The sequence below is a fragment of the Clavelina lepadiformis genome, chromosome 4, assembly GCF_947623445.1.
Source record: "Clavelina lepadiformis chromosome 4, kaClaLepa1.1, whole genome shotgun sequence".
Lineage (NCBI taxonomy): Eukaryota > Metazoa > Chordata > Ascidiacea > Aplousobranchia > Clavelinidae > Clavelina > Clavelina lepadiformis.
This window is the reverse complement of record NC_135243.1, coordinates 14,746,505-14,763,531: the sequence shown is the minus strand read 5'-3', so window position 1 is coordinate 14,763,531 and position 17,027 is coordinate 14,746,505. Positions and strand designations below refer to the sequence as shown.

General features: G+C 39.8%; 30 non-coding genes and 44 pseudogenes across 30 annotated transcripts; all 74 read right to left on the bottom strand.

Annotated features, from left to right (window-relative positions):
- Positions 1–47: 47 nt before the first annotated feature.
- On the bottom strand, positions 48–156 carry LOC143457008 (5S ribosomal RNA; annotated as a pseudogene).
- A 110-nt stretch (positions 157–266) lies between these two features.
- LOC143455972 (5S ribosomal RNA) lies at positions 267–385 on the bottom strand (annotated as a pseudogene).
- A 110-nt stretch (positions 386–495) lies between these two features.
- Positions 496–614, bottom strand: LOC143456322 (5S ribosomal RNA; annotated as a pseudogene).
- Positions 615–724: 110 nt separating this feature from the next.
- LOC143456993 (5S ribosomal RNA) lies at positions 725–843 on the bottom strand (annotated as a pseudogene).
- Positions 844–953: 110 nt separating this feature from the next.
- On the bottom strand, positions 954–1,072 carry LOC143454052 (5S ribosomal RNA). The gene has a single exon (XR_013115695.1). It is a non-coding gene; the product is annotated as a 5S ribosomal RNA (ribosomal RNA).
- A 110-nt stretch (positions 1,073–1,182) lies between these two features.
- LOC143456830 (5S ribosomal RNA) lies at positions 1,183–1,301 on the bottom strand (annotated as a pseudogene).
- Positions 1,302–1,411: 110 nt separating this feature from the next.
- Positions 1,412–1,530, bottom strand: LOC143454480 (5S ribosomal RNA). The gene has a single exon (XR_013116100.1). It is a non-coding gene; the product is annotated as a 5S ribosomal RNA (ribosomal RNA).
- Positions 1,531–1,640: 110 nt separating this feature from the next.
- Positions 1,641–1,749, bottom strand: LOC143457040 (5S ribosomal RNA; annotated as a pseudogene).
- Positions 1,750–1,859: 110 nt separating this feature from the next.
- On the bottom strand, positions 1,860–1,978 carry LOC143453798 (5S ribosomal RNA). The gene has a single exon (XR_013115450.1). It is a non-coding gene; the product is annotated as a 5S ribosomal RNA (ribosomal RNA).
- A 111-nt stretch (positions 1,979–2,089) lies between these two features.
- Positions 2,090–2,208, bottom strand: LOC143454420 (5S ribosomal RNA). Its single transcript, XR_013116044.1, has one exon. It is a non-coding gene; the product is annotated as a 5S ribosomal RNA (ribosomal RNA).
- Positions 2,209–2,318: 110 nt separating this feature from the next.
- Positions 2,319–2,437, bottom strand: LOC143456772 (5S ribosomal RNA; annotated as a pseudogene).
- Positions 2,438–2,547: 110 nt separating this feature from the next.
- Positions 2,548–2,666, bottom strand: LOC143454561 (5S ribosomal RNA). The gene has a single exon (XR_013116178.1). It is a non-coding gene; the product is annotated as a 5S ribosomal RNA (ribosomal RNA).
- Positions 2,667–2,777: 111 nt separating this feature from the next.
- LOC143455157 (5S ribosomal RNA) lies at positions 2,778–2,896 on the bottom strand. Its single transcript, XR_013116748.1, has one exon. It is a non-coding gene; the product is annotated as a 5S ribosomal RNA (ribosomal RNA).
- A 110-nt stretch (positions 2,897–3,006) lies between these two features.
- LOC143456890 (5S ribosomal RNA) lies at positions 3,007–3,125 on the bottom strand. Its single transcript, XR_013117096.1, has one exon. It is a non-coding gene; the product is annotated as a 5S ribosomal RNA (ribosomal RNA).
- A 110-nt stretch (positions 3,126–3,235) lies between these two features.
- Positions 3,236–3,354, bottom strand: LOC143455063 (5S ribosomal RNA). The gene has a single exon (XR_013116659.1). It is a non-coding gene; the product is annotated as a 5S ribosomal RNA (ribosomal RNA).
- Positions 3,355–3,464: 110 nt separating this feature from the next.
- On the bottom strand, positions 3,465–3,583 carry LOC143456030 (5S ribosomal RNA; annotated as a pseudogene).
- A 110-nt stretch (positions 3,584–3,693) lies between these two features.
- LOC143456293 (5S ribosomal RNA) lies at positions 3,694–3,812 on the bottom strand (annotated as a pseudogene).
- Positions 3,813–3,922: 110 nt separating this feature from the next.
- LOC143456194 (5S ribosomal RNA) lies at positions 3,923–4,041 on the bottom strand (annotated as a pseudogene).
- A 110-nt stretch (positions 4,042–4,151) lies between these two features.
- Positions 4,152–4,270, bottom strand: LOC143456520 (5S ribosomal RNA; annotated as a pseudogene).
- Positions 4,271–4,380: 110 nt separating this feature from the next.
- LOC143456087 (5S ribosomal RNA) lies at positions 4,381–4,499 on the bottom strand (annotated as a pseudogene).
- Positions 4,500–4,609: 110 nt separating this feature from the next.
- Positions 4,610–4,718, bottom strand: LOC143456984 (5S ribosomal RNA; annotated as a pseudogene).
- A 110-nt stretch (positions 4,719–4,828) lies between these two features.
- LOC143456388 (5S ribosomal RNA) lies at positions 4,829–4,947 on the bottom strand (annotated as a pseudogene).
- Positions 4,948–5,057: 110 nt separating this feature from the next.
- Positions 5,058–5,176, bottom strand: LOC143455358 (5S ribosomal RNA). Its single transcript, XR_013116938.1, has one exon. It is a non-coding gene; the product is annotated as a 5S ribosomal RNA (ribosomal RNA).
- A 110-nt stretch (positions 5,177–5,286) lies between these two features.
- On the bottom strand, positions 5,287–5,405 carry LOC143456475 (5S ribosomal RNA; annotated as a pseudogene).
- A 110-nt stretch (positions 5,406–5,515) lies between these two features.
- Positions 5,516–5,634, bottom strand: LOC143454857 (5S ribosomal RNA). The gene has a single exon (XR_013116462.1). It is a non-coding gene; the product is annotated as a 5S ribosomal RNA (ribosomal RNA).
- A 110-nt stretch (positions 5,635–5,744) lies between these two features.
- LOC143456758 (5S ribosomal RNA) lies at positions 5,745–5,863 on the bottom strand (annotated as a pseudogene).
- Positions 5,864–5,973: 110 nt separating this feature from the next.
- Positions 5,974–6,092, bottom strand: LOC143453853 (5S ribosomal RNA). Its single transcript, XR_013115503.1, has one exon. It is a non-coding gene; the product is annotated as a 5S ribosomal RNA (ribosomal RNA).
- Positions 6,093–6,202: 110 nt separating this feature from the next.
- Positions 6,203–6,321, bottom strand: LOC143456422 (5S ribosomal RNA; annotated as a pseudogene).
- Positions 6,322–6,431: 110 nt separating this feature from the next.
- LOC143455092 (5S ribosomal RNA) lies at positions 6,432–6,550 on the bottom strand. The gene has a single exon (XR_013116686.1). It is a non-coding gene; the product is annotated as a 5S ribosomal RNA (ribosomal RNA).
- A 110-nt stretch (positions 6,551–6,660) lies between these two features.
- Positions 6,661–6,779, bottom strand: LOC143456640 (5S ribosomal RNA; annotated as a pseudogene).
- A 110-nt stretch (positions 6,780–6,889) lies between these two features.
- On the bottom strand, positions 6,890–6,998 carry LOC143457404 (5S ribosomal RNA; annotated as a pseudogene).
- A 110-nt stretch (positions 6,999–7,108) lies between these two features.
- On the bottom strand, positions 7,109–7,227 carry LOC143456931 (5S ribosomal RNA; annotated as a pseudogene).
- Positions 7,228–7,337: 110 nt separating this feature from the next.
- LOC143455398 (5S ribosomal RNA) lies at positions 7,338–7,456 on the bottom strand (annotated as a pseudogene).
- A 110-nt stretch (positions 7,457–7,566) lies between these two features.
- On the bottom strand, positions 7,567–7,685 carry LOC143454067 (5S ribosomal RNA). Its single transcript, XR_013115709.1, has one exon. It is a non-coding gene; the product is annotated as a 5S ribosomal RNA (ribosomal RNA).
- Positions 7,686–7,795: 110 nt separating this feature from the next.
- LOC143456370 (5S ribosomal RNA) lies at positions 7,796–7,914 on the bottom strand (annotated as a pseudogene).
- A 110-nt stretch (positions 7,915–8,024) lies between these two features.
- LOC143453859 (5S ribosomal RNA) lies at positions 8,025–8,143 on the bottom strand. Its single transcript, XR_013115509.1, has one exon. It is a non-coding gene; the product is annotated as a 5S ribosomal RNA (ribosomal RNA).
- Positions 8,144–8,253: 110 nt separating this feature from the next.
- Positions 8,254–8,372, bottom strand: LOC143455529 (5S ribosomal RNA; annotated as a pseudogene).
- A 110-nt stretch (positions 8,373–8,482) lies between these two features.
- On the bottom strand, positions 8,483–8,591 carry LOC143457007 (5S ribosomal RNA; annotated as a pseudogene).
- Positions 8,592–8,701: 110 nt separating this feature from the next.
- On the bottom strand, positions 8,702–8,820 carry LOC143455099 (5S ribosomal RNA). The gene has a single exon (XR_013116692.1). It is a non-coding gene; the product is annotated as a 5S ribosomal RNA (ribosomal RNA).
- Positions 8,821–8,930: 110 nt separating this feature from the next.
- On the bottom strand, positions 8,931–9,049 carry LOC143455397 (5S ribosomal RNA; annotated as a pseudogene).
- A 110-nt stretch (positions 9,050–9,159) lies between these two features.
- LOC143454066 (5S ribosomal RNA) lies at positions 9,160–9,278 on the bottom strand. The gene has a single exon (XR_013115708.1). It is a non-coding gene; the product is annotated as a 5S ribosomal RNA (ribosomal RNA).
- Positions 9,279–9,388: 110 nt separating this feature from the next.
- On the bottom strand, positions 9,389–9,507 carry LOC143456408 (5S ribosomal RNA; annotated as a pseudogene).
- A 110-nt stretch (positions 9,508–9,617) lies between these two features.
- Positions 9,618–9,736, bottom strand: LOC143453858 (5S ribosomal RNA). The gene has a single exon (XR_013115508.1). It is a non-coding gene; the product is annotated as a 5S ribosomal RNA (ribosomal RNA).
- Positions 9,737–9,846: 110 nt separating this feature from the next.
- LOC143455528 (5S ribosomal RNA) lies at positions 9,847–9,965 on the bottom strand (annotated as a pseudogene).
- Positions 9,966–10,075: 110 nt separating this feature from the next.
- On the bottom strand, positions 10,076–10,184 carry LOC143457004 (5S ribosomal RNA; annotated as a pseudogene).
- Positions 10,185–10,294: 110 nt separating this feature from the next.
- LOC143455971 (5S ribosomal RNA) lies at positions 10,295–10,413 on the bottom strand (annotated as a pseudogene).
- A 110-nt stretch (positions 10,414–10,523) lies between these two features.
- Positions 10,524–10,642, bottom strand: LOC143456321 (5S ribosomal RNA; annotated as a pseudogene).
- A 110-nt stretch (positions 10,643–10,752) lies between these two features.
- LOC143456992 (5S ribosomal RNA) lies at positions 10,753–10,871 on the bottom strand (annotated as a pseudogene).
- A 110-nt stretch (positions 10,872–10,981) lies between these two features.
- LOC143454051 (5S ribosomal RNA) lies at positions 10,982–11,100 on the bottom strand. Its single transcript, XR_013115694.1, has one exon. It is a non-coding gene; the product is annotated as a 5S ribosomal RNA (ribosomal RNA).
- Positions 11,101–11,210: 110 nt separating this feature from the next.
- Positions 11,211–11,329, bottom strand: LOC143456829 (5S ribosomal RNA; annotated as a pseudogene).
- A 110-nt stretch (positions 11,330–11,439) lies between these two features.
- LOC143454479 (5S ribosomal RNA) lies at positions 11,440–11,558 on the bottom strand. Its single transcript, XR_013116099.1, has one exon. It is a non-coding gene; the product is annotated as a 5S ribosomal RNA (ribosomal RNA).
- Positions 11,559–11,668: 110 nt separating this feature from the next.
- Positions 11,669–11,777, bottom strand: LOC143457039 (5S ribosomal RNA; annotated as a pseudogene).
- Positions 11,778–11,887: 110 nt separating this feature from the next.
- On the bottom strand, positions 11,888–12,006 carry LOC143453797 (5S ribosomal RNA). The gene has a single exon (XR_013115449.1). It is a non-coding gene; the product is annotated as a 5S ribosomal RNA (ribosomal RNA).
- A 111-nt stretch (positions 12,007–12,117) lies between these two features.
- LOC143454418 (5S ribosomal RNA) lies at positions 12,118–12,236 on the bottom strand. The gene has a single exon (XR_013116043.1). It is a non-coding gene; the product is annotated as a 5S ribosomal RNA (ribosomal RNA).
- A 110-nt stretch (positions 12,237–12,346) lies between these two features.
- LOC143456435 (5S ribosomal RNA) lies at positions 12,347–12,465 on the bottom strand (annotated as a pseudogene).
- Positions 12,466–12,575: 110 nt separating this feature from the next.
- On the bottom strand, positions 12,576–12,694 carry LOC143454559 (5S ribosomal RNA). The gene has a single exon (XR_013116176.1). It is a non-coding gene; the product is annotated as a 5S ribosomal RNA (ribosomal RNA).
- A 111-nt stretch (positions 12,695–12,805) lies between these two features.
- LOC143455156 (5S ribosomal RNA) lies at positions 12,806–12,924 on the bottom strand. Its single transcript, XR_013116747.1, has one exon. It is a non-coding gene; the product is annotated as a 5S ribosomal RNA (ribosomal RNA).
- Positions 12,925–13,034: 110 nt separating this feature from the next.
- LOC143456877 (5S ribosomal RNA) lies at positions 13,035–13,153 on the bottom strand. Its single transcript, XR_013117095.1, has one exon. It is a non-coding gene; the product is annotated as a 5S ribosomal RNA (ribosomal RNA).
- Positions 13,154–13,263: 110 nt separating this feature from the next.
- LOC143455061 (5S ribosomal RNA) lies at positions 13,264–13,382 on the bottom strand. Its single transcript, XR_013116658.1, has one exon. It is a non-coding gene; the product is annotated as a 5S ribosomal RNA (ribosomal RNA).
- Positions 13,383–13,492: 110 nt separating this feature from the next.
- On the bottom strand, positions 13,493–13,611 carry LOC143456375 (5S ribosomal RNA; annotated as a pseudogene).
- Positions 13,612–13,721: 110 nt separating this feature from the next.
- On the bottom strand, positions 13,722–13,840 carry LOC143455192 (5S ribosomal RNA). The gene has a single exon (XR_013116781.1). It is a non-coding gene; the product is annotated as a 5S ribosomal RNA (ribosomal RNA).
- Positions 13,841–13,950: 110 nt separating this feature from the next.
- LOC143456519 (5S ribosomal RNA) lies at positions 13,951–14,069 on the bottom strand (annotated as a pseudogene).
- Positions 14,070–14,179: 110 nt separating this feature from the next.
- LOC143456086 (5S ribosomal RNA) lies at positions 14,180–14,298 on the bottom strand (annotated as a pseudogene).
- A 110-nt stretch (positions 14,299–14,408) lies between these two features.
- Positions 14,409–14,517, bottom strand: LOC143456983 (5S ribosomal RNA; annotated as a pseudogene).
- Positions 14,518–14,627: 110 nt separating this feature from the next.
- On the bottom strand, positions 14,628–14,746 carry LOC143456387 (5S ribosomal RNA; annotated as a pseudogene).
- Positions 14,747–14,856: 110 nt separating this feature from the next.
- Positions 14,857–14,975, bottom strand: LOC143455357 (5S ribosomal RNA). The gene has a single exon (XR_013116937.1). It is a non-coding gene; the product is annotated as a 5S ribosomal RNA (ribosomal RNA).
- A 110-nt stretch (positions 14,976–15,085) lies between these two features.
- On the bottom strand, positions 15,086–15,204 carry LOC143456751 (5S ribosomal RNA; annotated as a pseudogene).
- Positions 15,205–15,314: 110 nt separating this feature from the next.
- Positions 15,315–15,433, bottom strand: LOC143454855 (5S ribosomal RNA). The gene has a single exon (XR_013116460.1). It is a non-coding gene; the product is annotated as a 5S ribosomal RNA (ribosomal RNA).
- Positions 15,434–15,543: 110 nt separating this feature from the next.
- Positions 15,544–15,662, bottom strand: LOC143456757 (5S ribosomal RNA; annotated as a pseudogene).
- A 110-nt stretch (positions 15,663–15,772) lies between these two features.
- On the bottom strand, positions 15,773–15,891 carry LOC143453852 (5S ribosomal RNA). The gene has a single exon (XR_013115502.1). It is a non-coding gene; the product is annotated as a 5S ribosomal RNA (ribosomal RNA).
- A 110-nt stretch (positions 15,892–16,001) lies between these two features.
- LOC143456421 (5S ribosomal RNA) lies at positions 16,002–16,120 on the bottom strand (annotated as a pseudogene).
- A 110-nt stretch (positions 16,121–16,230) lies between these two features.
- On the bottom strand, positions 16,231–16,349 carry LOC143455091 (5S ribosomal RNA). The gene has a single exon (XR_013116685.1). It is a non-coding gene; the product is annotated as a 5S ribosomal RNA (ribosomal RNA).
- A 110-nt stretch (positions 16,350–16,459) lies between these two features.
- LOC143456639 (5S ribosomal RNA) lies at positions 16,460–16,578 on the bottom strand (annotated as a pseudogene).
- A 329-nt stretch (positions 16,579–16,907) lies between these two features.
- On the bottom strand, positions 16,908–17,026 carry LOC143456930 (5S ribosomal RNA; annotated as a pseudogene).
- Position 17,027: the final 1 nt, after the last annotated feature.

The window sequence follows — 17,027 nt, the reverse complement described above, 5'->3', positions numbered from 1 at the left end:
GCAAATAGTTGTTATAAATTTGATTGAAATATACAGCATGACTAAAATGCTTACAACACCCGTTATTCCCAGGCGGTCAACCATCCAAGTACTAACAGGGCCCGAGGTTGCTTAACTTCCGAGATCGGGTATACTCAACCTGGTATGGTCGTAGGCGATTTCAAAAAAAAGAAAAGGGCATTTTCAATTCTAATTGGATTGCATAGGAAATTAAAAAACGCAAACAGTTGCTAGACATTTGATTGAAATATACAGCATGATTAAAATGCTTACAACACCCGGTATTCCCAGGCGGTCAATCATCCAAGTACTAACAGGGCCCGAGGTTGCTTAACTTCCGAGATCGAACGAGATCGGGTCTACTCAACCTGGTATGGTCGTAGGCGATTTCAAATGAAAGAAAATGGTCTTTCCAATTCTAATTCGATTGCATAGGAAATTCAAAAAAGCAAATAGTTGCTATAAATTTGATTGAAATATACAGCATGACTAAAATGCTTACAACACCCGTTATTCCCAGGCGGTCACCCATCCAAAAATTAACCGGGCCCGAGGTTGCTTAACTTCCGAGATCGAACGAGATCGGGTCTACTCAACCTGGTATGGTCGTAGACGATTTCAAATGAAAGAAAATGGTCTTTCCAATTCTAATTCGATTGCATAGGAAATTCAAAAAAGCAAATAGTTGCTATAAATTTGTATGAAATATACAGCATGACTAAAATAATTACAACACACGGTATTCCCAGGCGGTCACCCATCCAAGTACTAACCGGGCACGAGGTTGCTTAACTTCCGAGATCGAACGAGATCGGTTCTACTTAACCTGGTATGGTCGTAGGCGAATTCAAAAGAAAGAAAATGGCTTTATGAATTCTAATTCGATTGCATAGGAAATTCAAAAAAACAAATAGTTGCTAAAAATTTAATTGAAATATACAGCATGACTAAAATGCTTACAACACCCGTTATTCCCAGGTGGTCACCCATCCAAGTACTAACCGGGCCCGAGGTTGCTTAACTTCCGAGATCGAACGAGATCGGGTCTACTCAACCTGGTATGGTCGTAGACGATTTCAAATGAAAGAAAATGGTCTTTCAAATCCTAATTTGATTGCATAAGAAATACAAAAACGCAAACAGTTGCTATAAAAATAATTGACATATACAGCATGACTAAAATGTTTACAACACCCGGTATTCCCAGGCGGTCAACCATCCAAGTACTAACAGGGCCCGAGGTTAATTAACTTCCGAGATCGAACGAGATCAGGTCTGCTCAACCTGGTATGGTCGTAGGCGATTTCAAAAGAAATAAAATGGCCTTTTCAATTCTAAATCGATTGCATAGGAAATTCAAAAAAGCAAATAGTTGCTAAAATTTTAATTGAAATATACAGCATGATTAAAATTCTTACAGCACCCGGTATTCCTAGGCGGTCACCCATCCAAGTACTAACCGGGCCCGAGGTTGCTTAACTTCCGAGATCGAACGAGATCGGGTCTACTCAACCTGGTATGGTCGTAAGCGATTTCAAAAGAATAAAAATGGCTTTATGAATTCTAATTCGATTGCATAGGAAATTCAAAAAAGCAAATAGTTGCTAAAAATTGAATTGAAATATAAAGCATGACTAAAATGCTTACAACACCCGGTATTCCCAGGCGGTCACCTATCCAAGTACTAACAGGGCCCGAGGTTGCTTAACTTCCGAGATCGGGTATACTCAACCTGGTATGGTCGTAGACGATTTCAAAAAAAAGAAAAGGGCATTTTCAATTAGAATTCGATTGCATAGGAAATTAAAAAATGCAAACAGTTGCTAGACATTTGATTGAAATATACAGCATGACTAAAATGCTTACAACACCCGGTATTCCCAGGCGGTCAACCATCCAAGTACTAACCGGGCCCGAGGTTGCTTAACTTCCGAGATCGAACGAGATCGGGTCTACTCAACCTGGTATGGTCGTAGGCGATTTCCAAATGAAAGAAAATAGTCTTTCCAATTCTAATTCGATTGCATAGGAAATTCAAAAAAGCAAATAGTTGCTAAAAATTTAATTGAAATATACAGCATGATTAAAATGCTTACAGCACCCGGTATTCCCAGGCGGTCACCCATCCAAGTACTAACCGGGCCCGAGGTTGCTTAACTTCCAAGATCGAACGAGATCGGGTTTACTCAACCTGGTATGGTCGTAGGCGATTTCAAAAGAATAAAAATGGCTTTATGAATTCTAATTCGATTGCATAGGAAATTCAAAAAAGCAAATAGTTGCTAAAAATTGAATTGAAATATACAGCATGACTAAAATGCTTACAACACCCGGTATTCCCAGGCGGTCAACCATCCAAGTACTAACAGGGCCCGAGGTTGCTTAACTTCCAAGATCGAACGAAATCGGGTCTACTCAAACTGGTATGGTCGTAGACGATTTCAAATGAAGAAAAATGGTCTTTCCAAATCTAATTCGATTGCATAGGAAATTCAAAAAAGCAAATAGTTGCTATAAATTTGATTGAAATATACAGCATGAATAAAATGCTTACAACACCCGCTATTCCCAGGCGGTCACCCATCCAAGTACTAACCGGGCCCGAGGTTGCTTAACTTCCGAGATCGAACGAGATCAGGTCTACTCAACCTGGTATGGTCGTAGGCGATTTCAAAAGAAAGAAAATGGCATTTTCAATTCTAATTCGATTGCATAGGAAATTCAAAAAAAGCAAATAGTTGCTAAAAATTTAATTGAAGTATACAGCATGACTAAAATGCTTACAGCACCTGGTATTCCCAGCTGGTCACCCATCCAAGTACTAACCGGGCACGAGGTTGCTTAACTTCCGAGATCGAACGAGATCGGGTTTACTCAACCTGGTATGGTCGTAGGCGATTTCAAATGAAAGAAAATGTTATTATGAATTCAAATTCGATTGCATAGGAAATTCAAAAAAGTAAACAGATGTTATAAATTTAATTGAATTATACAGCATGACTAAAATGCTTACAACACCCGGTATTCCCAGGCGGTCACCCATCCAAGTACTAACCGGGCCCGAGGTTGCTTAACTTCCGAGATCGAACGAGATCGGGTCTACTCAACCCGGTATGGTCGTAGGCAATTTCAAAAGAAAGAAAATGACATTTTCAATTCTAATTCGATTGCATAAGAAATACAAAAACGCAAACAGTTGCTATAAAAATAATTGAAATATACAGCATGACTAAAATGCTTACAACAACCGGGATTCCCAGGCAGTCACCCATCCAACTACTAACCGGGCCCGAGGTTGCTTAACTTCCGAGATCGAACGAGATCGGGTCTACTCAACCTGGTATGGTCGTAGGCGATTTCAAATGAAAGAAAATGGCTTTATGAATTCAAATTCGATTGCATAGGAAATTCAAAAAAGCAAATAGTTGCTAAAAATTGAATTGAAATATACAGCATGACTAAAATGCTTACAACACCCGGTATTCCCAGGCGGTCACCCATCCAAGTACTAACAGGGCCCGAGGTTGCTTAACTTCCAAGATCGAACGAGATCGGGTCTACTCAAACTGGTATGGTCGTAGACGATTTCAAATGAAGAAAAATGGTCTTTCCAAATCAAATTCGACTGCATAGGAAATTCAAAAAAGCAAATAGTTGCTATAAATTTGATTGAAATATACAGCATGAATAAAATGCTTACAACACCCGGTATTCTCAGGCGGTCACCCATCCAAGTATTAACCGGGCCCGAGGTTGCTTAACTTCCGAGATCGACCGAGATCAGGTCTACTTAACCTGGTATGGTCGTAGGCGATTTCAAAAGAAAGAAAATGGCATTTTCAATTCTAATTCGATTGCATAGGAAATTCAAAAAAGCAAAAAGTTGCTAAAAATTTAATTGAAGTATACAGCATGACTAAAATGCTTACAGCACCTGGTATTCCCAGGCGGTCACCCATCCAAGTACTAACCGGTCACGAGGTTGCTTAACTTCCGAGATCGAACGAGATCGGGTCTATTTAACCTGGTATGGTCGTAGGCGATTTCAAAAGAAAGAAAATGGCTATTTGATATCTAATTCGATTGCATAGGAAATTTAAAAAAGCAAATAGTTGCTAAAAATTGAATTGAAATATACAGCATGACTAAAATGCTTACAACACCCGTTATTCCCAGGTGGTCACCCATCCAAGTACTAACCGGGCCCGAGGTTGCTTAACTTCCGAGATCGAACGAGATCGGGTCTACTCATTCTGTTATGGTCGTAGGTGATTTCAAATGAAATAAAATGGCATTTTCAATTCTAATTCGATTGCATAGGAAATTCAAAAAAGTAAACAGATGTTATAAAAATAATTGAAATATACAGCATGACTAAAACGCTTACAAACCACGGTATTCCCAGGCGGTCACCCATCCAAGTACTAACCGGGACCGAGGTTGCTTAACTTCCGAGATCGAACGAGATCGGGTCTACTCAACCTGGTATGGTCGTAGGCGATTTCAAAAGAATAAAAATGGCTTTATGAATTCAAATTCGATTGCATAGGAAATTCAAAAAAGCAAATAGTTGCTAAAAATTGAATTGAAATATACAGCATGACTAAAATGCTTACAACACCCGGTATTCCCAGGCGGTCACCCATCCAAGTACTAACAGGGCCCGAGGTTGCTTAACTTCCGTGATCGGGTATACTCAACCTGGTATGGTCGTAGGCGATTTCAAAAAAAAGAAAATGGCATTTTCAATTCTAATTGGATTGCATAGGAAATTAAAAAACGCAAACAGTTGCTAGACATTTGATTGAAATATACAGCATGATTAAAATGCTTACAACACCCGGTATTCCCAGGCGGGCAATCATCCAAGTACTAACAGGGCCCGAGGTTGCTTAACTTCCGAGATCGAACGAGATCGGGTCTACTCAACCTGGTATGGTCGTAGGCGATTTCAAATGAAAGAAAATGGCATTTCCAATTCTAATTCGATTGCATAGGAAATTCAAAAAAGCAAATAGTTGCTATAAATTTGATTGAAATATACAGCATGACTAAAATGCTTACAACACCCGTTATTCCCAGGCGGTCACCCATCCAAATATTAACCGGGCCCGAGGTTGCTTAACTTCCGAGATCGAACGAGATCGGGTCTACTCAACCTGGTATGGTCGTAGGCGTTTCAAAATGAAAGAAAATGGCTTTTTTAATTCTAATTCGATTGCATAGGAAATTCAAAATCACAAACAGTTGCTATTAATTTAATTGAAATATACAGCATGACTAAATTGCTTATAACACCCGGTATTCCCAGGCGGTCACCCATCCAAGTTATAACCGGGACCGAGGTTGCTTAACTTCCGAGATCGAACGAGATCGGGTCTATTCAACCCGGTATGGTCGTAGGCGAATTCAAAAGAAAGAAAATGGCTTTTTTAATTCTAATTCGATTGCATAGGAAATTCAAAATCACAAACAGTTGCTATTAATTTAATTGAAATATACAGCATGACTAAATTGCTTATAACACCCGGTATTCCCAGGCGGTCACCCATCCAAGTACTAACCGGGCCCGAGGTTGCTTAACTTCCGAGATCAAACGAGATCGGGTCTACTCAACCCGGAATGGTCGTAGGCAATTTCAAAAGAAAGAAAATGGCATTTTCAATTATAATTCGATTGCATAAGAAATACAAAAACGCAAACAGTTGCTATATATTTAATTGAAATATACAGCATGACTAAATTGCTTACAACACCCGGTATTCCCAGGCGGTCACCCATCCAAGTACTAACAGGGCCCGAGGTTGCTTAACTTCCAAGATCGAACGAGATCGGGTCTACTCAAACTTGTATGGTCGTAGACGATTTCAAATGAAAAAAAATGGTCTTTCCAAATCTAATTCGATTGCATAGGAAATTCAAAAAAGCAAATAGTTGCTATAAATTTGATTGAAATATACAGCATGAATAAAATGCTTACAACACCCGGTATTCCCAGGCGGTCACCCATCCAAGTACTAACCGGGCCCGAGGTTGCTTAACTTCCGAGATCAAACGAGATCAGGTCTACTCAACCTGGTATGGTCGTAGGCGATTTCAAAAGAAAGAAAATGGCCTTTTCAATTCTAATTCGATTGCATAGGAAATTCAAAAAAGCATATAGTTGCTAAAAATTGAATTAAAATATACAGCATGACTAAAATGCTTACAACACCCGGTATTCCCAGGCAGTCACCCATCCAAGTACTAACCGGGCCCGAGGTTGCTTAACTTCCGAGATCGAACGAGATGGGGTCTACTCAACTTGGTATGGTCGTAGACGATTTCAAATGAAGGAAAATGGTCTTTCCAATTCTAATTCGATTGCATAGGAAATTCAAAAAAGCAAATAGTTGCTATAAATTTGATTGAAATATACAGCATGACTAAAATGCTTACAGCACCCGGTATTCCCAGGCGGTCACCCATCCAAGTACTAACAGGGCCCGAGGTTGCTTAACTTCCGAGATCGAACGAGATCGGGTCTACTCAACCTGGTATGGTCGTAGGCGATTTCAAATGAAAGAAAATGGCTTTTTTAAATATAATTCGTTTGCATAGGAAATTCAAAATCACAAACAGTTGCTATATATTTAATTGAAATATACAGCATGACTAAATTGCTTACAACAACCGGTATTCCCAGGCGGTCACACATCCAAGTAATAACCGGGCCCGAGGTTGCTTAACTTCCGAGATCGAACGAGATCGGGTCTACTCAACCTGGTATGGTCGTGGGCGAATTGAAATGAAAGAAAATGGCCTTTTCAATTCTAATTCAATTGCATAGGAAATTCAAAAAAGCAAAAAGTTATTATAAGTTTGATTGAAAGATACAGCATGACTAAAATGCTTACAACACCCGGTATTACCACGCAATCACCCATCCAAGTATTAACCGGGCCCGAGGTTGCTTAACTTCCGAGATCGGGTCTACTCAACCTGGTATGGTCGTAGGCGTTTCAAAATGAAAGAAAATGGCTTTTTTAATTCTAATTCGATTGCATAGGAAATTCAAAATTACAAACAGTTGCTATTAATTTAATTGAAATATACAGCATGACTAAATTGCTTATAACACCCGGTATTCCCAGGCGGTCACCCATCCAAGTTATAACCGAGACCGAGGTTGCTTAACTTCCGAGATCGAACGAGATCGGGTCTACTCAACCCGGTATGGTCGTAGGCGAATTCAAAAGAAAGAAAATGGCATTTTCAATTCTAATTCGATTGCATAGGAAATTCAAAAAAGCAAACAGTTGCTAAAAATTTAATTGAAATATACAGCATGACTAAAATGCTTACAGCACCCGGTATTCCCAGGCGGTCACCCATCCAAGTACTAACCGGGCACGAGGTTGCTTAACTTCCGAGATCGAACGAGATCGGGTCTACTCAACCTGGTATGGTCGTAGACGATTTCAAATGAAAGAAAATGGTCTTCCCAAATCCAATTCGATTGCATAAGAAATTCAAAAAAGCAAATAGTTGCTAAAAATTGAATTGAAATATACAGCATGACTAAAATGCTTACAACACCCGGTATTCCCAGGCGGTCACCCATCCAAGTACTAACCGGGCCCGAGGTTGCTTAACTTCCGAGATCGAACAAGATCGGGTCTACTCAACCTGGTATGGTCGTAGGCGATTTCAAAAGAAAGAAAAGGGCATTTTCAATTATAATTCGATTGCATAGTAAATTAATAAACGCAAACAGTTGCTAGACATTTGATTGAAAGATACAGCATGACTAAAATGCTTACAACACCCGGTATTCCCAGTCGGTCAACCATCCCAGTACTAACAGGGCCCGAGGTTGCTTAACTTCCGAGATCGAACGAGACCAGGTCTGCTCAACCTGGTATGGTCGTAGGCGATTTCAAAAGAAAGAAAATGGCATTTTCAATTTTAATTCGATTGCATAGGAAATTCAAAAAAGCAAAAAGTTGCTAAAAATTTAATTGAAATATACAGCATGACTAAAATGCTTACAGCACCCGGTATTCCCAGGCGGTCACCCATCCAAGTACTAACCGGGCCCGAGGTTGCTTAACTTCCGAGATCGAACGAGATCGGGTCTGCTCAACCTGGTATGGTCGTAGGCGATTTCAAAGGAAAGAAAATGGCTTTATGAATTCTAATTCGATTGCATAGGAAATTCAAAAAAGCAAATAGTTGCTAAAAATTTAATTGAAATATACAGCATGACTAAAATGCTTACAACACCCGGTATTCCCAGGCGGTCACCTATCCAAGTACTAACCGGGCACGAGGTTGCTTAACTTCCGAGATCGAACGAGATCGGGTCTACTCAACCTGGTATGGTCGTAGACGATTTCAAATGAAAGAAAATGGTCTTTCCAATTCTAATTCGATTGCATAAGAAATTCAAAAAAGCAAATAGTTGTTATAAATTTGATTGAAATATACAGCATGACTAAAATGCTTACAACACCCGTTATTCCCAGGCGGTCAACCATCCAAGTACTAACAGGGCCCGAGGTTGCTTAACTTCCGAGATCGGGTATACTCAACCTGGTATGGTCGTAGGCGATTTCAAAAAAAAGAAAAGGGCATTTTCAATTCTAATTGGATTGCATAGGAAATTCAAAAAAGCAAACAGTTGCTAAAAATTTAATTGAAATATACAGCATGACTAAAATGCTTACAGCACCCGGTATTCCCAGGCGGTCACCCATCCAAGTACTAACCGGGCACGAGGTTGCTTAACTTCCGAGATCGAACGAGATCGGGTCTACTCAACCTGGTATGGTCGTAGGCGAATTCAAAAGAAAGAAAATGGCATTTTCAATTCTAATTCGATTGCATAGGAAATTCAAAAAAGCAAACAGTTGCTAAAAATTTAATTGAAATATACAGCATGACTAAAATGCTTACAGCACCCGGTATTCCCAGGCGGTCACCCATCCAAGTACTAACCGGGCACGAGGTTGCTTAACTTCCGAGATCGAACGAGATCGGGTCTACTCAACCTGGTATGGTCGTAGACGATTTCAAATGAAAGAAAATGGTCTTCCCAAATCCAATTCGATTGCATAGGAAATTCAAAAAAGCAAATAGTTGCTAAAAATTGAATTGAAATATACAGCATGACTAAAATGCTTACAACACCCGGTATTCCCAGGCGGTCACCCATCCAAGTACTAACCGGGCCCGAGGTTGCTTAACTTCCGAGATCGAACAAGATCGGGTCTACTCAACCTGGTATGGTCGTAGGCGATTTCAAAAGAAAGAAAAGGGCATTTTCAATTATAATTCGATTGCATAGTAAATTAATAAACGCAAACAGTTGCTAGACATTTGATTGAAAGATACAGCATGACTAAAATGCTTACAACACCCGGTATTCCCAGTCGGTCAACCATCCAAGTACTAACAGGGCCCGAGGTTGCTTAACTTCCGAGATCGAACGAGACCAGGTCTGCTCAACCTGGTATGGTCGTAGGCGATTTCAAAAGAAAGAAAATGGCATTTTCAATTTTAATTCGATTGCATAGGAAATTCAAAAAAGCAAAAAGTTGCTAAAAATTTAATTGAAATATACAGCATGACTAAAATGCTTACAGCACCCGGTATTCCCAGGCGGTCACCCATCCAAGTACTAACCGGGCCCGAGGTTGCTTAACTTCCGAGATCGAACGAGATCGGGTCTGCTCAACCTGGTATGGTCGTAGGCGATTTCAAAGGAAAGAAAATGGCTTTATGAATTCTAATTCGATTGCATAGGAAATTCAAAAAAGCAAATAGTTGCTAAAAATTTAATTGAAATATACAGCATGACTAAAATGCTTACAACACCCGGTATTCCCAGGCGGTCACCTATCCAAGTACTAACCGGGCACGAGGTTGCTTAACTTCCGAGATCGAACGAGATCGGGTCTACTCAACCTGGTATGGTCGTAGACGATTTCAAATGAAAGAAAATGGTCTTTCCAATTCTAATTCGATTGCATAAGAAATTCAAAAAAGCAAATAGTTGTTATAAATTTGATTGAAATATACAGCATGACTAAAATGCTTACAACACCCGTTATTCCCAGGCGGTCAACCATCCAAGTACTAACAGGGCCCGAGGTTGCTTAACTTCCGAGATCGGGTATACTCAACCTGGTATGGTCGTAGGCGATTTCAAAAAAAAGAAAAGGGCATTTTCAATTCTAATTGGATTGCATAGGAAATTAAAAAACGCAAACAGTTGCTAGACATTTGATTGAAATATACAGCATGATTAAAATGCTTACAACACCCGGTATTCCCAGGCGGTCAATCATCCAAGTACTAACAGGGCCCGAGGTTGCTTAACTTCCGAGATCGAACGAGATCGGGTCTACTCAACCTGGTATGGTCGTAGGCGATTTCAAATGAAAGAAAATGGTCTTTCCAATTCTAATTCGATTGCATAGGAAATTCAAAAAAGCAAATAGTTGCTATAAATTTGATTGAAATATACAGCATGACTAAAATGCTTACAACACCCGTTATTCCCAGGCGGTCACCCATCCAAAAATTAACCGGGCCCGAGGTTGCTTAACTTCCGAGATCGAACGAGATCGGGTCTACTCAACCTGGTATGGTCGTAGACGATTTCAAATGAAAGAAAATGGTCTTTCCAATTCTAATTCGATTGCATAGGAAATTCAAAAAAGCAAATAGTTGCTATAAATTTGATTGAAATATACAGCATGACTAAAATAATTACAACACACGGTATTCCCAGGCGGTCACCCATCCAAGTACTAACCGGGCACGAGGTTGCTTAACTTCCGAGATCGAACGAGATCGGTTCTACTTAACCTGGTATGGTCGTAGGCGAATTCAAAAGAAAGAAAATGGCTTTATGAATTCTAATTCGATTGCATAGGAAATTCAAAAAAGCAAATAGTTGCTAAAAATTTAATTGAAATATACAGCATGACTAAAATGCTTACAACACCCGTTATTCCCAGGTGGTCACCCATCCAAGTACTAACCGGGCCCGAGGTTGCTTAACTTCCGAGATCGAACGAGATCGGGTCTACTCAACCTGGTATGGTCGTAGACGATTTCAAATGAAAGAAAATGGTCTTTCAAATTCTAATTTGATTGCATAAGAAATACAAAAACGCAAACAGTTGTTATAAAAATAATTGAAATATACAGCATGACTAAAATGTTTACAACACCCGGTATTCCCAGGCGGTCAACCATCCAAGTACTAACAGGGCCCGAGGTTAATTAACTTCCGAGATCGAACGAGATCAGGTCTGCTCAACCTGGTATGGTCGTAGGCGATTTCAAAAGAAATAAAATGGCCTTTTCAATTCTAAATCGATTGCATAGGAAATTCAAAAAAGCAAATAGTTGCTAAAATTTTAATTGAAATATACAGCATGATTAAAATTCTTACAGCACCCGGTATTCCTAGGCGGTCACCCATCCAAGTACTAACCGGGCCCGAGGTTGCTTAACTTCCGAGATCGAACGAGATCGGGTCTACTCAACCTGGTATGGTCGTAAGCGATTTCAAAAGAATAAAAATGGCTTTATGAATTCTAATTCGATTGCATAGGAAATTCAAAAAAGCAAATAGTTGCTAAAAATTGAATTGAAATATAAAGCATGACTAAAATGCTTACAACACCCGGTATTCCCAGGCGGTCACCTATCCAAGTACTAACAGGGCCCGAGGTTGCTTAACTTCCGAGATCGGGTATACTCAACCTGGTATGGTCGTAGACGATTTCAAAAAAAAGAAAAGGGCATTTTCAATTAGAATTCGATTGCATAGGAAATTAAAAAATGCAAACAGTTGCTAGACATTTGATTGAAATATACAGCATGACTAAAATGCTTACAACACCCGGTATTCCCAGGCGGTCAACCATCCAAGTACTAACCGGGCCCGAGGTTGCTTAACTTCCGAGATCGAACGAGATCGGGTCTACTCAACCTGGTATGGTCGTAGGCGATTTCCAAATGAAAGAAAATAGTCTTTCCAATTCTAATTCGATTGCATAGGAAATTCAAAAAAGCAAATAGTTGCTAAAAATTTAATTGAAATATACAGCATGATTAAAATGCTTACAGCACCCGGTATTCCCAGGCGGTCACCCATCCAAGTACTAACCGGGCCCGAGGTTGCTTAACTTCCAAGATCGAACGAGATCGGGTTTACTCAACCTGGTATGGTCGTAGGCGATTTCAAAAGAATAAAAATGGCTTTATGAATTCTAATTCGATTGCATAGGAAATTCAAAAAAGCAAATAGTTGCTAAAAATTGAATTGAAATATACAGCATGACTAAAATGCTTACAACACCCGGTATTCCCAGGCGGTCAACCATCCAAGTACTAACAGGGCCCGAGGTTGCTTAACTTCCAAGATCGAACGAGATCGGGTCTACTCAAACTGGTATGGTCGTAGACGATTTCAAATGAAGAAAAATGGTCTTTCCAAATCTAATTCGATTGCATAGGAAATTCAAAAAAGCAAATAGTTGCTATAAATTTGATTGAAATATACAGCATGAATAAAATGCTTACAACACCCGCTATTCCCAGGCGGTCACCCATCCAAGTACTAACCGGGCCCGAGGTTGCTTAACTTCCGAGATCGAACGAGATCAGGTCTACTCAACCTGGTATGGTCGTAGGCGATTTCAAAAGAAAGAAAATGGCATTTTCAATTCTAATTCGATTGCATAGGAAATTCAAAAAAAGCAAATAGTTGCTAAAAATTTAATTGAAGTATACAGCATGACTAAAATGCTTACAGCACCTGGTATTCCCAGCTGGTCACCCATCCAAGTACTAACCGGGCACGAGGTTGCTTAACTTCCGAGATCGAACGAGATCGGGTTTACTCAACCTGGTATGGTCGTAGGCGATTTCAAATGAAAGAAAATGTTATTATGAATTCAAATTCGATTGCATAGGAAATTCAAAAAAGTAAACAGATGTTATAAATTTAATTGAATTATACAGCATGACTAAAATGCTTACAACACCCGGTATTCCCAGGCGGTCACCCATCCAAGTACTAACCGGGCCCGAGGTTGCTTAACTTCCGAGATCGAACGAGATCGGGTCTACTCAACCCGGTATGGTCGTAGGCAATTTCAAAAGAAAGAAAATGACATTTTCAATTCTAATTCGATTGCATAAGAAATACAAAAACGCAAACAGTTGCTATAAAAATAATTGAAATATACAGCATGACTAAAATGCTTACAACAACCGGGATTCCCAGGCAGTCACCCATCCAACTACTAACCGGGCCCGAGGTTGCTTAACTTCCGAGATCGAACGAGATCGGGTCTACTCAACCTGGTATGGTCGTAGGCGATTTCAAATGAAAGAAAATGGCTTTATGAATTCAAATTCGATTGCATAGGAAATTCAAAAAAGCAAATAGTTGCTAAAAATTGAATTGAAATATACAGCATGACTAAAATGCTTACAACACCCGGTATTCCCAGGCGGTCACCCATCCAAGTACTAACAGGGCCCGAGGTTGCTTAACTTCCGAGATCGACCGAGATCAGGTCTACTTAACCTGGTATGGTCGTAGGCGATTTCAAAAGAAAGAAAATGGCATTTTCAATTCTAATTCGATTGCATAGGAAATTCAAAAAAGCAAATAGTTGCTAAAAATTTAATTGAAGTATACAGCATGACTAAAATGCTTACAGCACCTGGTATTCCCAGGCGGTCACCCATCCAAGTACTAACCGGGCACGAGGTTGCTTAACTTCCGAGATCGAACGAGATCGGGTCTATTTAACCTGGTATGGTCGTAGGCGATTTCAAAAGAAAGAAAATGGCTATTTGATATCTAATTCGATTGCATAGGAAATTTAAAAAAGCAAATAGTTGCTAAAAATTGAATTGAAATATACAGCATGACTAAAATGCTTACAACACCCGTTATTCCCAGGTGGTCACCCATCCAAGTACTAACCGGGCCCGAGGTTGCTTAACTTCCGAGATCGAACGAGATCGGGTCTACTCATTCTGTTATGGTCGTAGGTGATTTCAAATGAAATAAAATGGCATTTTCAATTCTAATTCGATTGCATAGGAAATTCAAAAAAGTAAACAGATGTTATAAAAATAATTGAAATATACAGCATGACTAAAACGCTTACAAACCACGGTATTCCCAGGCGGTCACCCATCCAAGTACTAACCGGGACCGAGGTTGCTTAACTTCCGAGATCGAACGAGATCGGGTCTACTCAACCTGGTATGGTCGTAGGCGATTTCAAAAGAATAAAAATGGCTTTATGAATTCAAATTCGATTGCATAGGAAATTCAAAAAAGCAAATAGTTGCTAAAAATTTAATTGAAATATACAGCATGACTAAAATGCTTACAACACCCGGTATTCCCAGGCGGTCACCCATCCAAGTACTAACAGGGCCCGAGGTTGCTTAACTTCCGTGATCGGGTATACTCAACCTGGTATGGTCGTAGGCGATTTCAAAAAAAAGAAAATGGCATTTTCAATTCTAATTGGATTGCATAGGAAATTAAAAAACGCAAACAGTTGCTAGACATTTGATTGAAATATACAGCATGATTAAAATGCTTACAACACCCGGTATTCCCAGGCGGGCAATCATCCAAGTACTAACAGGGCCCGAGGTTGCTTAACTTCCGAGATCGAACGAGATCGGGTCTACTCAACCTGGTATGGTCGTAGGCGATTTCAAATGAAAGAAAATGGCATTTCCAATTCTAATTCGATTGCATAGGAAATTCAAAAAAGCAAATAGTTGCTATAAATTTGATTGAAATATACAGCATGACTAAAATGCTTACAACACCCGTTATTCCCAGGCGGTCACCCATCCAAATATTAACCGGGCCCGAGGTTGCTTAACTTCCGAGATCGAACGAGATCGGGTCTACTCAACCTGGTATGGTCGTAGGCGTTTCAAAATGAAAGAAAATGGCTTTTTTAATTCTAATTCGATTGCATAGGAAATTCAAAATCACAAACAGTTGCTATTAATTTAATTGAAATATACAGCATGACTAAATTGCTTATAACACCCGGTATTCCCAGGCGGTCACCCATCCAAGTTATAACCGGGACCGAGGTTGCTTAACTTCCGAGATCGAACGAGATCGGGTCTACTCAACCCGGTATGGTCGTAGGCGAATTCAAAAGAAAGAAAATGGCTTTTTTAATTCTAATTCGATTGCATAGGAAATTCAAAATCACAAACAGTTGCTATTAATTTAATTGAAATATACAGCATGACTAAATTGCTTATAACACCCGGTATTCCCAGGCGGTCACCCATCCAAGTACTAACCGGGCCCGAGGTTGCTTAACTTCCGAGATCAAACGAGATCGGGTCTACTCAACCCGGAATGGTCGTAGGCAATTTCAAAAGAAAGAAAATGGCATTTTCAATTATAATTCGATTGCATAAGAAATACAAAAACGCAAACAGTTGCTATATATTTAATTGAAATATACAGCATGACTAAATTGCTTACAACACCCGGTATTCCCAGGCGGTCACCCATCCAAGTACTAACAGGGCCCGAGGTTGCTTAACTTCCAAGATCGAACGAGATCGGGTCTACTCAAACTTGTATGGTCGTAGACGATTTCAAATGAAAAAAAATGGTCTTTCCAAATCTAATTCGATTGCATAGGAAATTCAAAAAAGCAAATAGTTGCTATAAATTTGATTGAAATATACAGCATGAATAAAATGCTTACAACACCCGGTATTCCCAGGCGGTCACCCATCCAAGTACTAACCGGGCCCGAGGTTGCTTAACTTCCGAGATCAAACGAGATCAGGTCTACTCAACCTGGTATGGTCGTAGGCGATTTCAAAAGAAAGAAAATGGCCTTTTCAATTCTAATTCGATTGCATAGGAAATTCAAAAAAGCATATAGTTGCTAAAAATTGAATTAAAATATACAGCATGACTAAAATGCTTACAACACCCGGTATTCCCAGGCAGTCACCCATCCAAGTACTAACCGGGCCCGAGGTTGCTTAACTTCCGAGATCGAACGAGATGGGGTCTACTCAACTTGGTATGGTCGTAGACGATTTCAAATGAAGGAAAATGGTCTTTCCAATTCTAATTCGATTGCATAGGAAATTCAAAAAAGCAAATAGTTGCTATAAATTTGATTGAAATATACAGCATGACTAAAATGCTTACAGCACCCGGTATTCCCAGGCGGTCACCCATCCAAGTACTAACAGGGCCCGAGGTTGCTTAACTTCCGAGATCGAACGAGATCGGGTCTACTCAACCTGGTATGGTCGTAGGCGATTTCAAATGAAAGAAATTGGCTTTTTTAAATATAATTCGTTTGCATAGGAAATTCAAAATCACAAACAGTTGCTATATATTTAATTGAAATATACAGCATGACTAAATTGCTTACAACAACCGGTATTCCCAGGCGGTCACACATCCAAGTAATAACCGGGCCCGAGGTTGCTTAACTTCCGAGATCGAACGAGATCGGGTCTACTCAACCTGGTATGGTCGTGGGCGAATTGAAATGAAAGAAAATGGCCTTTTCAATTCTAATTCAATTGCATAGGAAATTCAAAAAAGCAAAAAGTTATTATAAGTTTGATTGAAAGATACAGCATGACTAAAATGCTTACAACACCCGGTATTACCACGCAATCACCCATCCAAGTATTAACCGGGCCCGAGGTTGCTTAACTTCCGAGATCGGGTCTACTCAACCTGGTATTGTCGTAGGCGTTTCAAAATGAAAGAAAATGGCTTTTTTAATTCTAATTCGATTGCATAGGAAATTCAAAATTACAAACAGTTGCTATTAATTTAATTGAAATATACAGCATGACTAAATTGCTTATAACACCCGGTATTCCCAGGCGGTCACCCATCCAAGTTATAACCGAGACCGAGGTTGCTTAACTTCCGAGATCGAACGAGATCGGGTCTACTCAACCCGGTATGGTCGTAGGCG